At 45.3% G+C, this 16706-nt stretch overlaps 12 non-coding genes and 1 pseudogene across 12 annotated transcripts; all 13 read left to right on the top strand.

Moving 5' to 3' along the window:
* The first annotated feature begins 1077 nt into the window (after positions 1–1077).
* Positions 1078–1268, top strand: LOC141200797 (U2 spliceosomal RNA). The gene has a single exon (XR_012272507.1). It is a non-coding gene; the product is annotated as a U2 spliceosomal RNA (small nuclear RNA).
* A 1121-nt stretch (positions 1269–2389) lies between these two features.
* LOC141200987 (U2 spliceosomal RNA) lies at positions 2390–2505 on the top strand (annotated as a pseudogene).
* Positions 2506–3029: 524 nt separating this feature from the next.
* On the top strand, positions 3030–3211 carry LOC141200796 (U2 spliceosomal RNA). The gene has a single exon (XR_012272506.1). It is a non-coding gene; the product is annotated as a U2 spliceosomal RNA (small nuclear RNA).
* A 1118-nt stretch (positions 3212–4329) lies between these two features.
* On the top strand, positions 4330–4520 carry LOC141200808 (U2 spliceosomal RNA). Its single transcript, XR_012272518.1, has one exon. It is a non-coding gene; the product is annotated as a U2 spliceosomal RNA (small nuclear RNA).
* A 1119-nt stretch (positions 4521–5639) lies between these two features.
* LOC141200819 (U2 spliceosomal RNA) lies at positions 5640–5830 on the top strand. Its single transcript, XR_012272528.1, has one exon. It is a non-coding gene; the product is annotated as a U2 spliceosomal RNA (small nuclear RNA).
* Positions 5831–6951: 1121 nt separating this feature from the next.
* LOC141200830 (U2 spliceosomal RNA) lies at positions 6952–7142 on the top strand. Its single transcript, XR_012272539.1, has one exon. It is a non-coding gene; the product is annotated as a U2 spliceosomal RNA (small nuclear RNA).
* Positions 7143–8267: 1125 nt separating this feature from the next.
* Positions 8268–8458, top strand: LOC141200440 (U2 spliceosomal RNA). Its single transcript, XR_012272161.1, has one exon. It is a non-coding gene; the product is annotated as a U2 spliceosomal RNA (small nuclear RNA).
* A 1121-nt stretch (positions 8459–9579) lies between these two features.
* Positions 9580–9770, top strand: LOC141200841 (U2 spliceosomal RNA). Its single transcript, XR_012272547.1, has one exon. It is a non-coding gene; the product is annotated as a U2 spliceosomal RNA (small nuclear RNA).
* A 1121-nt stretch (positions 9771–10891) lies between these two features.
* On the top strand, positions 10892–11082 carry LOC141200853 (U2 spliceosomal RNA). The gene has a single exon (XR_012272555.1). It is a non-coding gene; the product is annotated as a U2 spliceosomal RNA (small nuclear RNA).
* Positions 11083–12203: 1121 nt separating this feature from the next.
* On the top strand, positions 12204–12394 carry LOC141200864 (U2 spliceosomal RNA). Its single transcript, XR_012272565.1, has one exon. It is a non-coding gene; the product is annotated as a U2 spliceosomal RNA (small nuclear RNA).
* Positions 12395–13505: 1111 nt separating this feature from the next.
* LOC141200339 (U2 spliceosomal RNA) lies at positions 13506–13696 on the top strand. The gene has a single exon (XR_012272062.1). It is a non-coding gene; the product is annotated as a U2 spliceosomal RNA (small nuclear RNA).
* A 1120-nt stretch (positions 13697–14816) lies between these two features.
* On the top strand, positions 14817–15007 carry LOC141200609 (U2 spliceosomal RNA). Its single transcript, XR_012272325.1, has one exon. It is a non-coding gene; the product is annotated as a U2 spliceosomal RNA (small nuclear RNA).
* A 1120-nt stretch (positions 15008–16127) lies between these two features.
* On the top strand, positions 16128–16318 carry LOC141200481 (U2 spliceosomal RNA). The gene has a single exon (XR_012272201.1). It is a non-coding gene; the product is annotated as a U2 spliceosomal RNA (small nuclear RNA).
* The last annotated feature ends 388 nt before the right edge of the window (positions 16319–16706 follow it).

Here is a 16706-nt window from a genome sequence, read left to right on the forward strand (position 1 = left end):
TTTTGTTCATTTTGCTTGTTTGTCGGATTTTGGGATGGACTCTTTGGCTTTGCTTTTCTTCTCCTCATTGGATTTTTCATGTTAAAAGTTGCAGAAGCCAGATGACAAGCTCATTTTGGTTCAACTTCAGCAACTGTGCATTGCATTGCCATGTAATGTAATGTAATGCAATGCTATCTATCTAGCTCTCCCTCTATACTTCCTTTTGGATAAACAGACATATTAGGCAAGCATTTTGGAGCTTTCACCTAAATAACTACAGGTGGTGAGATAAGCTGCACAATATAATTGACCTTTCAGTATATTGTTGCACACACACCATCTATTTAGCAAATGCCCTTGTTATCAACAGCAGCCTTTTAAACTCACCTGAGCTAACAGGTATGTGAGCTGGTTACTCTGCTGCGCTTAAAATTTCTTTTTTGGTTTGCTACAATGCCTTTTCTGAAACGTTGTCTCCCTCTGCTGGAACACTGACTTCTTTCATTTAATGCCTGCAGACTATAAAAGAGAAACCAACCCAAAAAGTTTGGTTGATTAGTCTGTGGCATTCTTTTAAACTGTTGCTTATGGCGGTCTCTGTGAGCTTCTCAGTGACATTCAGCCATCCAGGTATCCCGCCTGCAGTAGACGGAATGTGGCAATGGAACGCTGGCTGCGCGTGTCATAATAGGCTCTGAGCCTTTATATACCTGCGCACAGCAGCAGCCACCTTCAGTCTGCTGCTGGACAGCCAGCAGCAGCAGCAGCAGGAGAGGTAATTAATCAGCAACCCTCCTGCTAAGGGTAGACAGCTGCTCGTTCCACCCCCCCCCCCGCCTTAATTGGTTCTCCTCCCTTCCAACGGTGTTGAGGCGGGTGGGAACAGCCGGGGGTTGAGGGTACTGTGCTAAAAGAGGTGGAGTTATGCAGATCTAAAACGCGTGGATTGCAGCAGCAGCAAGCCGAAAAGTGCAGGCATGTGAGGGATCTAGAGGTTGACAGCATGTCTTCTTAACGGGAGTCCAGGTGGCCATCTCCACAAATGGACTTTTCAGAATCCTTGGGTGGCACCGTAGTCGGAAACCAATTCTGGTTATCGCTTCTCGGCCTTTTGGCTAAGATCAAGTGTAGTATCTGTTCTTATCAGTTTAATATCTGATACGTCCCCTATCTGGGGACCATATATTAAATGGATTTTTAGAACAGGGAGATGGAAAAAGAGCTTGCTCTGTCCACTCCACGCATTGACCTGGTATTGCAGTATCTCCAGGACCGGTGCACCCCTTCTTTAATGCAGTTTCTAAAATCAGAAAGAATTGAATTCAATGCTTTTTGTTCATTTTGCTTGTTTGTCGGATTTTGGGATGGACTCTTTGGCTTTGCTTTTCTTCTCCTCATTGGATTTTTCATGTTAAAAGTTGCAGAAGCCAGATGACAAGCTCATTTTGGTTCAACTTCAGCAACTGTGCATTGCATTGCCATGTAATGTAATGTAATGCAATGCTATCTATCTAGCTCTCCCTCTATACTTCCTTTTGGATAAACAGACATATTAGGCAAGCATTTTGGAGCTTTCACCTAAATAACTACAGGTGGTGAGATAAGCTGCACAATATAATTGACCTTTCAGTATATTGTTGCACACACACCATCTATTTAGCAAATGCCCTTGTTATCAACAGCAGCCTTTTAAACTCACCTGAGCTAACAGGTATGTGAGCTGGTTACTCTGCTGCGCTTAAAATTTCTTTTTTGGTTTGCTACAATGCCTTTTCTGAAACGTTGTCTCCCTCTGCTGGAACACTGACTTCTTTCATTTAATGCCTGCAGACTATAAAAGAGAAACCAACCCAAAAAGTTTGGTTGATTAGTCTGTGGCATTCTTTTAAACTGTTGCTTATGGCGGTCTCTGTGAGCTTCTCAGTGACATTCAGCCATCCAGGTATCCCGCCTGCAGTAGACGGAATGTGGCAATGGAACGCTGGCTGCGCGTGTCATAATAGGCTCTGAGCCTTTATATACCTGCGCACAGCAGCAGCCACCTTCAGTCTGCTGCTGGACAGCCAGCAGCAGCAGCAGCAGGAGAGGTAATTAATCAGCAACCCTCCTGCTAAGGGTAGACAGCTGCTCGTTCCACCCCCCCCCCCGCCTTAATTGGTTCTCCTCCCTTCCAACGGTGTTGAGGCGGGTGGGAACAGCCGGGGGTTGAGGGTACTGTGCTAAAAGAGGTGGAGTTATGCAGATCTAAAACGCGTGGATTGCAGCAGCAGCAAGCCGAAAAGTGCAGGCATGTGAGGGATCTAGAGGTTGACAGCATGTCTTCTTAACGGGAGTCCAGGTGGCCATCTCCACAAATGGACTTTTCAGAATCCTTGGGTGGCACCGTAGTCGGAAACCAATTCTGGTTATCGCTTCTCGGCCTTTTGGCTAAGATCAAGTGTAGTATCTTTTGAAAAGGCAGTTTTGTCCTTGGGCTGCCCTAGTAAATTGATGCATATTACACACTGGTTTGGTGCACTTGTTAGTACGCCAAGTGGCTCATAGAGTTATCTGATGGAAAACATGGCCCTCCAGGATCGAAGTCACTAGGCTGGGTAAGTGTGAGGGCTTTGGAGCAATGTGCCCCAGGAGTAGGCGCCCTGGTGGGAGTCCAAGCTTACTGGGACTGGGAACCCCAGAAAGACTTGGCTTCGTAGCACGCCGCACCTTTGCCAATCATACTTTCTGAGCAACCCCCCCTATTCCTGGCCTCCGGGCTAGGAAGGGGAATTTTTATAAACCCGGTCGGAGGTCCGGTCAGCTTTGGGCTGAGAAACCAACACAGGCTCCAGCTCCACTAGGGTGGCAGCCTAGATGGAAGCTGGGAGCACGAAAACAGCTCTTCTCCGGCTTCGGCTAGGGAGAGCATCGGAGATCCCTGACCCTCGCTGTGGCCTTCTGGCTCGGAGGGATGGGGATGGTTTATTGGGGATCCTCTCCTCCGGGAAGGGTCCACATGAATCCTCGCCTCGTGCGCTGTTTTGGTGTGACTTCGGTCACATTTTTCAGTGCCTTGGATGCAGCTTCAATCAAAAAATCTGTTCTTATCAGTTTAATATCTGATACGTCCCCTATCTGGGGACCATATATTAAATGGATTTTTAGAACAGGGAGATGGAAAAAGAGCTTGCTCTGTCCACTCCACGCATTGACCTGGTATTGCAGTATCTCCAGGACCGGTGCACCCCTTCTTTAATGCAGTTTCTAAAATCAGAAAGAATTGAATTCAATGCTTTTTGTTCATTTTGCTTGTTTGTCGGATTTTGGGATGGACTCTTTGGCTTTGCTTTTCTTCTCCTCATTGGATTTTTCATGTTAAAAGTTGCAGAAGCCAGATGACAAGCTCATTTTGGTTCAACTTCAGCAACTGTGCATTGCATTGCCATGTAATGTAATGTAATGCAATGCTATCTATCTAGCTCTCCCTCTATACTTCCTTTTGGATAAACAGACATATTAGGCAAGCATTTTGGAGCTTTCACCTAAATAACTACAGGTGGTGAGATAAGCTGCACAATATAATTGACCTTTCAGTATATTGTTGCACACACACCATCTATTTAGCAAATGCCCTTGTTATCAACAGCAGCCTTTTAAACTCACCTGAGGTAACAGGTATGTGAGCTGGTTACTCTGCTGCGCTTAAAATTTCTTTTTTGGTTTGCTACAATGCCTTTTCTGAAACATTGTCTCCCTCTGCTGGAACACTGACTTCTTTCATTTAATGCCTGCAGACTATAAAAGAGAAACCAACCCAAAAAGTTTGGTTGATTAGTCTGTGGCATTCTTTTAAACTGTTGCTTATGGCGGTCTCTGTGAGCTTCTCAGTGACATTCAGCCATCCAGGTATCCCGCCTGCAGTAGACGGAATGTGGCAATGGAACGCTGGCTGCGCGTGTCATAATAGGCTCTGAGCCTTTATATACCTGCGCACAGCAGCAGCCACCTTCAGTCTGCTGCTGGACAGCCAGCAGCAGCAGCAGGAGAGGTAATTAATCAGCAACCCTCCTGCTAAGGGTAGACAGCTGCTCGTTCCACCTCCCCCCCCGCCTTAATTGGTTCTCCTCCCTTCCAACGGTGTTGAGGCGGGTGGGAACAGCCGGGGGTTGAGGGTACTGTGCTAAAAGAGGTGGAGTTATGCAGATCTAAAACGCGTGGATTGCAGCAGCAGCAAGCCGAAAAGTGCAGGCATGTGAGGGATCTAGAGGTTGACAGCATGTCTTCTTAACGGGAGTCCAGGTGGCCATCTCCACAAATGGACTTTTCAGAATCCTTGGGTGGCACCGTAGTCGGAAACCAATTCTGGTTATCGCTTCTCGGCCTTTTGGCTAAGATCAAGTGTAGTATCTGTTCTTATCAGTTTAATATCTGATACGTCCCCTATCTGGGGACCATATATTAAATGGATTTTTAGAACAGGGAGATGGAAAAAGAGCTTGCTCTGTCCACTCCACGCATTGACCTGGTATTGCAGTATCTCCAGGACCGGTGCACCCCTTCTTTAATGCAGTTTCTAAAATCAGAAAGAATTGAATTCAATGCTTTTTGTTCATTTTGCTTGTTTGTCGGATTTTGGGATGGACTCTTTGGCTTTGCTTTTCTTCTCCTCATTGGATTTTTCATGTTAAAAGTTGCAGAAGCCAGATGACAAGCTCATTTTGGTTCAACTTCAGCTACTGTGCATTGCATTGCCATGTAATGTAATGTAATGCAATGCTATCTATCTAGCTCTCCCTCTATACTTCCTTTTGGATAAACAGACATATTAGGCAAGCATTTTGGAGCTTTCACCTAAATAACTACAGGTGGTGAGATAAGCTGCACAATATAATTGACCTTTCAGTATATTGTTGCACACACACCATCTATTTAGCAAATGCCCTTGTTATCAACAGCAGCCTTTTAAACTCACCTGAGCTAACAGGTATGTGAGCTGGTTACTCTGCTGCGCTTAAAATTTCTTTTTTGGTTTGCTACAATGCCTTTTCTGAAACATTGTCTCCCTCTGCTGGAACACTGACTTCTTTCATTTAATGCCTGCAGACTATAAAAGAGAAACCAACCCAAAAAGTTTGGTTGATTAGTCTGTGGCATTCTTTTAAACTGTTGCTTATGGCGGTCTCTGTGAGCTTCTCAGTGACATTCAGCCATCCAGGTATCCCGCCTGCAGTAGACGGAATGTGGCAATGGAACGCTGGCTGCGCGTGTCATAATAGGCTCTGAGCCTTTATATACCTGCGCACAGCAGCAGCCACCTTCAGTCTGCTGCTGGACAGCCAGCAGCAGCAGCAGCAGGAGAGGTAATTAATCAGCAACCCTCCTGCTAAGGGTAGACAGCTGCTCGTTCCACCCCCCCCCGCCTTAATTGGTTCTCCTCCCTTCCAACGGTGTTGAGGCGGGTGGGAACAGCCGGGGGTTGAGGGTACTGTGCTAAAAGAGGTGGAGTTATGCAGATCTAAAACACGTGGATTGCAGCAGCAGAAAGCCGAAAAGTGCAGGCATGTGAGGGATCTAGAGGTTGACAGCATGTCTTCTTAACGGGAGTCCAGGTGGCCATCTCCACAAATGGACTTTTCAGAATCCTTGGGTGGCACCGTAGTCGGAAACCAATTCTGGTTATCGCTTCTCGGCCTTTTGGCTAAGATCAAGTGTAGTATCTGTTCTTATCAGTTTAATATCTGATACGTCCCCTATCTGGGGACCATATATTAAATGGATTTTTAGAACAGGGAGATGGAAAAAGAGCTTGCTCTGTCCACTCCACGCATTGACCTGGTATTGCAGTATCTCCAGGACCGGTGCACCCCTTCTTTAATGCAGTTTCTAAAATCAGAAAGAATTGAATTCAATGCTTTTTGTTCATTTTGCTTGTTTGTCGGATTTTGGGATGGACTCTTTGGCTTTGCTTTTCTTCTCCTCATTGGATTTTTCATGTTAAAAGTTGCAGAAGCCAGATGACAAGCTCATTTTGGTTCAACTTCAGCAACTGTGCATTGCATTGCCATGTAATGTAATGTAATGCAATGCTATCTATCTAGCTCTCCCTCTATACTTCCTTTTGGATAAACAGACATATTAGGCAAGCATTTTGGAGCTTTCACCTAAATAACTACAGGTGGTGAGATAAGCTGCACAATATAATTGACCTTTCAGTATATTGTTGCACACACACCATCTATTTAGCAAATGCCCTTGTTATCAACAGCAGCCTTTTAAACTCACCTGAGCTAACAGGTATGTGAGCTGGTTACTCTGCTGCGCTTAAAATTTCTTTTTTGGTTTGCTACAATGCCTTTTCTGAAACGTTGTCTCCCTCTGCTGGAACACTGACTTCTTTCATTTAATGCCTGCAGACTATAAAAGAAAAACCAACCCAAAAAGTTTGGTTGATTAGTCTGTGGCATTCTTTTAAACTGTTGCTTATGGCGGTCTCTGTGAGCTTCTCAGTGACATTCAGCCATCCAGGTATCCCGCCTGCAGTAGACGGAATGTGGCAATGGAACGCTGGCTGCGCGTGTCATAATAGGCTCTGAGCCTTTATATACCTGCGCACAGCAGCAGCCACCTTCAGTCTGCTGCTGGACAGCCAGCAGCAGCAGCAGCAGGAGAGGTAATTAATCAGCAACCCTCCTGCTAAGGGTAGACAGCTGCTCGTTCCACCCCCTCCCCCGCCTTAATTGGTTCTCCTCCCTTCCAACGGTGTTGAGGCGGGTGGGAACAGCCGGGGGTTGAGGGTACTGTGCTAAAAGAGGTGGAGTTATGCAGATCTAAAACGCGTGGATTGCAGCAGCAGCAAGCCGAAAAGTGCAGGCATGTGAGGGATCTAGAGGTTGACAGCATGTCTTCTTAACGGGAGTCCAGGTGGCCATCTCCACAAATGGACTTTTCAGAATCCTTGGGTGGCACCGTAGTCGGAAACCAATTCTGGTTATCGCTTCTCGGCCTTTTGGCTAAGATCAAGTGTAGTATCTGTTCTTATCAGTTTAATATCTGATACGTCCCCTATCTGGGGACCATATATTAAATGGATTTTTAGAACAGGGAGATGGAAAAAGAGCTTGCTCTGTCCACTCCACGCATTGACCTGGTATTGCAGTATCTCCAGGACCGGTGCACCCCTTCTTTAATGCAGTTTCTAAAATCAGAAAGAATTGAATTCAATGCTTTTTGTTCATTTTGCTTGTTTGTCGGATTTTGGGATGGACTCTTTGGCTTTGCTTTTCTTCTCCTCATTGGATTTTTCATGTTAAAAGTTGCAGAAGCCAGATGACAAGCTCATTTTGGTTCAACTTCAGCAACTGTGCATTGCATTGCCATGTAATGTAATGTAATGCAATGCTATCTATCTAGCTCTCCCTCTATACTTCCTTTTGGATAAACAGACATATTAGGCAAGCATTTTGGAGCTTTCACCTAAATAACTACAGGTGGTGAGATAAGCTGCACAATATAATTGACCTTTCAGTATATTGTTGCACACACACCATCTATTTAGCAAATGCCCTTGTTATCAACAGCAGCCTTTTAAACTCACCTGAGCTAACAGGTATGTGAGCTGGTTACTCTGCTGCGCTTAAAATTTCTTTTTTGGTTTGCTACAATGCCTTTTCTGAAACGTTGTCTCCCTCTGCTGGAACACTGACTTCTTTCATTTAATGCCTGCAGACTATAAAAGAGAAACCAACCCAAAAAGTTTGGTTGATTAGTCTGTGGCATTCTTTTAAACTGTTGCTTATGGCGGTCTCTGTGAGCTTCTCAGTGACATTCAGCTATCCAGGTATCCCGCCTGCAGTAGACGGAATGTGACAATGGAACGCTGGCTGCGCGTGTCATAATAGGCTCTGAGCCTTTATATACCTGCGTACAGCAGCAGCCACCTTCAGTCTGCTGCTGGACAACCAGCAGCAGCAGCAGCAGGAGAGGTAATTAATCAGCAACCCTCCTGCTAAGGGTAGACAGCTGTTCGTTCCACCCCCCCCCCCCCCCGCCTTAATTGGTTCTCCTCCCTTCCAACGGTGTTGAGGCGGGTGGGAACAGCCGGGGGTTGAGGGTACTGTGCTAAAAGAGGTGGAGTTATGCAGATCTAAAACGCGTGGATTGCAGCAGCAGCAAGCCGAAAAGTGCAGGCATGTGAGGGATCTAGAGGTTGACAGCATGTCTTCTTAACGGGAGTCCAGGTGGCCATCTCCACAAATGGACTTTTCAGAATCCTTGGGTGGCACCGTAGTCGGAAACCAATTCTGGTTATCGCTTCTCGGCCTCTTGGCTAAGATCAAGTGTAGTATCTGTTCTTATCAGTTTAATATCTGATACGTCCCCTATCTGGGGACCATATATTAAATGGATTTTTAGAACAGGGAGATGGAAAAAGAGCTTGCTCTGTCCACTCCACGCATTGACCTGGTATTGCAGTATCTCCAGGACCGGTGCACCCCTTCTTTAATGCAGTTTCTAAAATCAGAAAGAATTGAATTCAATGCTTTTTGTTCATTTTGCTTGTTTGTCGGATTTTGGGATGGACTCTTTGGCTTTGCTTTTCTTCTCCTCATTGGATTTTTCATGTTAAAAGTTGCAGAAGCCAGATGACAAGCTCATTTTGGTTCAACTTCAGCAACTGTGCATTGCATTGCCATGTAATGTAATGTAATGCAATGCTATCTATCTAGCTCTCCCTCTATACTTCCTTTTGGATAAACAGACATATTAGGCAAGCATTTTGGAGCTTTCACCTAAATAACTACAGGTGGTGAGATAAGCTGCACAATATAATTGACCTTTCAGTATATTGTTGCACACACACCATCTATTTAGCAAATGCCCTTGTTATCAACAGCAGCCTTTTAAACTCACCTGAGCTAACAGGTATGTGAGCTGGTTACTCTGCTGCGCTTAAAATTTCTTTTTTGGTTTGCTACAATGCCTTTTCTGAAACGTTGTCTCCCTCTGCTGGAACACTGACTTCTTTCATTTAATGCCTGCAGACTATAAAAGAGAAACCAACCCAAAAAGTTTGGTTGATTAGTCTGTGGCATTCTTTTAAACTGTTGCTTATGGCGGTCTCTGTGAGCTTCTCAGTGACATTCAGCCATCCAGGTATCCCGCCTGCAGTAGACGGAATGTGGCAATGGAACGCCGGCTGCGCGTGTCATAATAGGCTCTGAGCCTTTATATACCTGCGCACAGCAGCAGCCACCTTCAGTCTGCTGCTGGACAGCCAGCAGCAGCAGCAGCAGGAGAGGTAATTAATCAGCAACCCTCCTGCTAAGGGTAGACAGCTGCTCGTTCCACCCCCCCCCCCGCCTTAATTGGTTCTCCTCCCTTCCAACGGTGTTGAGGCGGGTGGGAACAGCCGGGGGTTGAGGGTACTGTGCTAAAAGAGGTGGAGTTATGCAGATCTAAAACGCGTGGATTGCAGCAGCAGCAAGCCGAAAAGTGCAGGCATGTGAGGGATCTAGAGGTTGACAGCATGTCTTCTTAACGGGAGTCCAGGTGGCCATCTCCACAAATGGACTTTTCAGAATCCTTGGGTGGCACCGTAGTCGGAAACCAATTCTGGTTATCGCTTCTCGGCCTTTTGGCTAAGATCAAGTGTAGTATCTGTTCTTATCAGTTTAATATCTGATACGTCCCCTATCTGGGGACCATATATTAAATGGATTTTTAGAACAGGGAGATGGAAAAAGAGCTTGCTCTGTCCACTCCACGCATTGACCTGGTATTGCAGTATCTCCAGGACCGGTGCACCCCTTCTTTAATGCAGTTTCTAAAATCAGAAAGAATTGAATTCAATGCTTTTTGTTCATTTTGCTTGTTTGTCGGATTTTGGGATGGACTCTTTGGCTTTGCTTTTCTTCTCCTCATTGGATTTTTCATGTTAAAAGTTGCAGAAGCCAGATGACAAGCTCATTTTGGTTCAACTTCAGCAACTGTGCATTGCATTGCCATGTAATGTAATGTAATGCAATGCTATCTATCTAGCTCTCCCTCTATACTTCCTTTTGGATAAACAGACATATTAGGCAAGCATTTTGGAGCTTTCACCTAAATAACTACAGGTGGTGAGATAAGCTGCACAATATAATTGACCTTTCAGTATATTGTTGCACACACACCATCTATTTAGCAAATGCCCTTGTTATCAACAGCAGCCTTTTAAACTCACCTGAGCTAACAGGTATGTGAGCTGGTTACTCTGCTGCGCTTAAAATTTCTTTTTTGGTTTGCTACAATGCCTTTTCTGAAACGTTGTCTCCCTCTGCTGGAACACTGACTTCTTTCATTTAATGCCTGCAGACTATAAAAGAGAAACCAACCCAAAAAGTTTGGTTGATTAGTCTGTGGCATTCTTTTAAACTGTTGCTTATGGCGGTCTCTGTGAGCTTCTCAGTGACATTCAGCCATCCAGGTATCCCGCCTGCAGTAGACGGAATGTGGCAATGGAACGCCGGCTGCGCGTGTCATAATAGGCTCTGAGCCTTTATATACCTGCGCACAGCAGCAGCCACCTTCAGTCTGCTGCTGGACAGCCAGCAGCAGCAGCAGCAGGAGAGGTAATTAATCAGCAACCCTCCTGCTAAGGGTAGACAGCTGCTCGTTCCACCCCCCCCCCCGCCTTAATTGGTTCTCCTCCCTTCCAACGGTGTTGAGGCGGGTGGGAACAGCCGGGGGTTGAGGGTACTGTGCTAAAAGAGGTGGAGTTATGCAGATCTAAAACGCGTGGATTGCAGCAGCAGCAAGCCGAAAAGTGCAGGCATGTGAGGGATCTAGAGGTTGACAGCATGTCTTCTTAACGGGAGTCAGGGTGGCCATCTCCACAAATGGACTTTTCAGAATCCTTGGGTGGCACCGTAGTCGGAAACCAATTCTGGTTATCGCTTCTCGGCCTTTTGGCTAAGATCAAGTGTAGTATCTGTTCTTATCAGTTTAATATCTGATACGTCCCCTATCTGGGGACCATATATTAAATGGATTTTTAGAACAGGGAGATGGAAAAAGAGCTTGCTCTGTCCACTCCACGCATTGACCTGGTATTGCAGTATCTCCAGGACCGGTGCACCCCTTCTTTAATGCAGTTTCTAAAATCAGAAAGAATTGAATTCAATGCTTTTTGTTCATTTTGCTTGTTTGTCGGATTTTGGGATGGACTCTTTGGCTTTGCTTTTCTTCTCCTCATTGGATTTTTCATGTTAAAAGTTGCAGAAGCCAGATGACAAGCTCATTTTGGTTCAACTTCAGCAACTGTGCATTGCATTGCCATGTAATGTAATGTAATGCAATGCTATCTATCTAGCTCTCCCTCTATACTTCCTTTTGGATAAACAGACATATTAGGCAAGCATTTTGGAGCTTTCACCTAAATAACTACAGGTGGTGAGATAAGCTGCACAATATAATTGACCTTTCAGTATATTGTTGCACACACACCATCTATTTAGCAAATGCCCTTGTTATCAACAGCAGCCTTTTAAACTCACCTGAGCTAACAGGTATGTGAGCTGGTTACTCTGCTGCGCTTAAAATTTCTTTTTTGGTTTGCTACAATGCCTTTTCTGAAACGTTGTCTCCCTCTGCTGGAACACTGACTTCTTTCATTTAATGCCTGCAGACTATAAAAGAGAAACCAACCCAAAAAGTTTGGTTGATTAGTCTGTGGCATTCTTTTAAACTGTTGCTTATGGCGGTCTCTGTGAGCTTCTCAGTGACATTCAGCCATCCAGGTATCCCGCCTGCAGTAGACGGAATGTGGCAATGGAACGCTGGCTGCGCGTGTCATAATAGGCTCTGAGCCTTTATATACCTGCGCACAGCAGCAGCCACCTTCAGTCTGCTGCTGGACAGCCAGCAGCAGCAGCAGCAGGAGAGGTAATTAATCAGCAACCCTCCTGCTAAGGGTAGACAGCTGCTCGTTCCACCCCCCCCCCCGCCTTAATTGGTTCTCCTCCCTTCCAACGGTGTTGAGGCGGGTGGGAACAGCCGGGGGTTGAGGGTACTGTGCTAAAAGAGGTGGAGTTATGCAGATCTAAAACGCGTGGATTGCAGCAGCAGCAAGCCGAAAAGTGCAGGCATGTGAGGGATCTAGAGGTTGACAGCATGTCTTCTTAACGGGAGTCCAGGTGGCCATCTCCACAAATGGACTTTTCAGAATCCTTGGGTGGCACAGTAGTCGGAAACCAATTCTGGTTATCGCTTCTCGGCCTTTTGGCTAAGATCAAGTGTAGTATCTGTTCTTATCAGTTTAATATCTGATACGTCCCCTATCTGGGGACCATATATTAAATGGATTTTTAGAACAGGGAGATGGAAAAAGAGCTTGCTCTGTCCACTCCACGCATTGACCTGGTATTGCAGTATCTCCAGGACCGGTGCACCCCTTCTTTAATGCAGTTTCTAAAATCAGAAAGAATTGAATTCAATGCTTTTTGTTCATTTTGCTTGTTTGTCGGATTTTGGGATGGACTCTTTGGCTTTGCTTTTCTTCTCCTCATTGGATTCTTCATGTTAAAAGTTGCAGAAGCCAGATGACAAGCTCATTTTGGTTCAACTTCAGCAACTGTGCATTGCATTGCCATGTAATGTAATGTAATGCAATGCTATCTATCTAGCTCTCCCTCTATACTTCCTTTTGGATAAACAGACATATTAGGCAAGCATTTTGGAGCTTTCACCTAAATAACTACAGGTGGTGAGATAAGCTGCACAATATAATTGACCTTTCAGTATATTGTTGCACACACACCATCTATTTAGCAAATGCCCTTGTTATCAACAGCAGCCTTTTAAACTCACCTGAGCTAACAGGTATGTGAGCTGGTTACTCTGCTGCGCTTAAAATTTCTTTTTTGGTTTGCTACAATGCCTTTTCTGAAACGTTGTCTCCCTCTGCTGGAACACTGACTTCTTTCATTTAATGCCTGCAGACTATAAAAGAGAAACCAACCCAAAAAGTTTGGTTGATTAGTCTGTGGCATTCTTTTAAACTGTTGCTTATGGCGGTCTCTGTGAGCTTCTCAGTGACATTCAGCCATCCAGGTATCCCGCCTGCAGTAGACGGAATGTGGCAATGGAACGCTGGCTGCGCGTGTCATAATAGGCTCTGAGCCTTTATATACCTGCGCACAGCAGCAGCCACCTTCAGTCTGCTGCTGGACAGCCAGCAGCAGGAGAGGTAATTAATCAGCAACCCTCCTGCTAAGGGTAGACAGCTGCTCGTTCCACCCCCCACCCGCCTTAATTGGTTCTCCTCCCTTCCAACGGTGTTGAGGCGGGTGGGAACAGCCGGGGGTTGAGGGTACTGTGCTAAAAGAGGTGGAGTTATGCAGATCTAAAACGCGTGGATTGCAGCAGCAGCAAGCCGAAAAGTGCAGGCATGTGAGGGATCTAGAGGTTGACAGCATGTCTTCTTAACGGGAGTCAGGGTGGCCATCTCCACAAATGGACTTTTCAGAATCCTTGGGTGGCACCGTAGTCGGAAACCAATTCTGGTTATCGCTTCTCAGCCTTTTGGCTAAGATCAAGTGTAGTATCTGTTCTTATCAGTTTAATATCTGATACGTCCCCTATCTGGGGACCATATATTAAATGGATTTTTAGAACAGGGAGATGGAAAAAGAGCTTGCTCTGTCCACTCCACGCATTGACCTGGTATTGCAGTATCTCCAGGACCGGTGCACCCCTTCTTTAATGCAGTTTCTAAAATCAGAAAGAATTGAATTCAATGCTTTTTGTTCATTTTGCTTGTTTGTCGGATTTTGGGATGGACTCTTTGGCTTTGCTTTTCTTCTCCTCATTGGATTTTTCATGTTAAAAGTTGCAGAAGCCAGATGACAAGCTCATTTTGGTTCAACTTCAGCAACTGTGCATTGCATTGCCATGTAATGTAATGTAATGCAATGCTATCTATCTAGCTCTCCCTCTATACTTCCTTTTGGATAAACAGACATATTAGGCAAGCATTTTGGAGCTTTCACCTAAATAACTACAGGTGGTGAGATAAGCTGCACAATATAATTGACCTTTCAGTATATTGTTGCACACACACCATCTATTTAGCAAATGCCCTTGTTATCAACAGCAGCCTTTTAAACTCACCTGAGCTAACAGGTATGTGAGCTGGTTACTCTGCTGCGCTTAAAATTTCTTTTTTGGTTTGCTACAATGCCTTTTCTGAAACGTTGTCTCCCTCTGCTGGAACACTGACTTCTTTCATTTAATGCCTGCAGACTATAAAAGAGAAACCAACCCAAAAAGTTTGGTTGATTAGTCTGTGGCATTCTTTTAAACTGTTGCTTATGGCGGTCTCTGTGAGCTTCTCAGTGACATTCAGCCATCCAGGTATCCCGCCTGCAGTAGACGGAATGTGGCAATGGAACGCTGGCTGCGCGTGTCATAATAGGCTCTGAGCCTTTATATACCTGCGCACAGCAGCAGCCACGTTCAGTCTGCTGCTGGACAGCCAGCAGCAGCAGCAGCAGGAGAGGTAATTAATCAGCAACCCTCCTGCTAAGGGTAGACAGCTGCTCGTTCCACCCCCCCCCCGCCTTAATTGGTTCTCCTCCCTTCCAACGGTGTTGAGGCGGGTGGGAACAGCCGGGGGTTGAGGGTACTGTGCTAAAAGAGGTGGAGTTATGCAGATCTAAAACGCGTGGATTGCAGCAGCAGCAAGCCGAAAAGTGCAGGCATGTGAGGGATCTAGAGGTTGACAGCATGTCTTCTTAACGGGAGTCCAGGTGGCCATCTCCACAAATGGACTTTTCAGAATCCTTGGGTGGCACCGTAGTCGGAAACCAATTCTGGTTATCGCTTCTCGGTCTTTTGGCTAAGATCAAGTGTAGTATCTGTTCTTATCAGTTTAATATCTGATACGTCCCCTATCTGGGGACCATATATTAAATGGATTTTTAGAACAGGGAGATGGAAAAAGAGCTTGCTCTGTCCACTCCACGCATTGACCTGGTATTGCAGTATCTCCAGGACCGGTGCACCCCTTCTTTAATGCAGTTTCTAAAATCAGAAAGAATTGAATTCAATGCTTTTTGTTCATTTTGCTTGTTTGTCGGATTTTGGGATGGACTCTTTGGCTTTGCTTTTCTTCTCCTCATTGGATTTTTCATGTTAAAAGTTGCAGAAGCCAGATGACAAGCTCATTTTGGTTCAACTTCAGCAACTGTGCATTGCATTGCCATGTAATGTAATGTAATGCAGTGCTATCTATCTAGCTCTCCCTCTATACTTCCTTTTGGATAAACAGACATATTAGGCAAGCATTTTGGAGCTTTCACCTAAATAACTACAGGTGGTGAGATAAGCTGCACAATATAATTGACCTTTCAGTATATTGTTGCACACACACCATCTATTTAGCAAATGCCCTTGTTATCAACAGCAGCCTTTTAAACTCACCTGAGCTAACAGGTATGTGAGCTGGTTACTCTGCTGCGCTTAAAATTTCTTTTTTGGTTTGCTACAATGCCTTTTCTGAAACGTTGTCTCCCTCTGCTGGAACACTGACTTCTTTCATTTAATGCCTGCAGACTATAAAAGAGAAACCAACCCAAAAAGTTTGGTTGATTAGTCTGTGGCATTCTTTTAAACTGTTGCTTATGGCGGTCTCTGTGAGCTTCTCAGTGACATTCAGCCATCCAGGTATCCCGCCTGCAGTAGACGGAATGTGGCAATGGAACGCTGGCTGCGCGTGTCATAATAGGCTCTGAGCCTTTATATACCTGCGCACAGCAGCAGCCACCTTCAGTCTGCTGCTGGACAGCCAGCAGCAGCAGCAGCAGGAGAGGTAATTAATCAGCAACCCTCCTGCTAAGGGTAGACAGCTGCTCGTTCCACCCCCCCCCCGCCTTAATTGGTTCTCCTCCCTTCCAACGGTGTTGAGGCGGGTGGGAACAGCCGGGGGTTGAGGGTACTGTGCTAAAAGAGGTGGAGTTATGCAGATCTAAAACGCGTGGATTGCAGCAGCAGCAAGCCGAAAAGTGCAGGCATGTGAGGGATCTAGAGGTTGACAGCATGTCTTCTTAACGGGAGTCCAGGTGGCCATCTCCACAAATGGACTTTTCAGAATCCTTGGGTGGCACCGTAGTCTGAAACCAATTCTGGTTATCGCTTCTCGGCCTTTTGGCTAAGATCAAGTGTAGTATCTGTTCTTATCAGTTTAATATCTGATACGTCCCCTATCTGGGGACCATATATTAAATGGATTTTTAGAACAGGGAGATGGAAAAAGAGCTAGCTCTGTCCACTCCACGCATTGACCTGGTATTGCAGTATCTCCAGGACCGGTGCACCCCTTCTTTAATGCAGTTTCTAAAATCAGAAAGAATTGAATTCAATGCTTTTTGTTCATTTTGCTTGTTTGTCGGATTTTGGGATGGACTCTTTGGCTTTGCTTTTCTTCTCCTCATTGGATTTTTCATGTTAAAAGTTGCAGAAGCCAGATGACAAGCTCATTTTGGTTCAACTTCAGCAACTGTGCATTGCATTGCCATGTAATGTAATGTAATGCAATGCTATCTATCTAGCTCTCCCTCTATACTTCCTTTTGGATAAACAGACATATTAGGCAAGCATTTTGGAGCTTTCACCTAAATAACTACAGGTGGTGAGATAAGCTGCACAATATAATTGACCTTTCAGTATATTGTTGCACACACACCATCTATTTAGCAAATGCCCTTGTT

The sequence above is a fragment of the Phyllobates terribilis genome, unplaced genomic scaffold (assembly GCF_046119375.1).
Source record: "Phyllobates terribilis strain yellow unplaced genomic scaffold, ASM4611937v1 Scaffold_108__1_contigs__length_5656254, whole genome shotgun sequence".
In the NCBI taxonomy this organism is placed as follows: Eukaryota; Metazoa; Chordata; class Amphibia; order Anura; family Dendrobatidae; genus Phyllobates; species Phyllobates terribilis.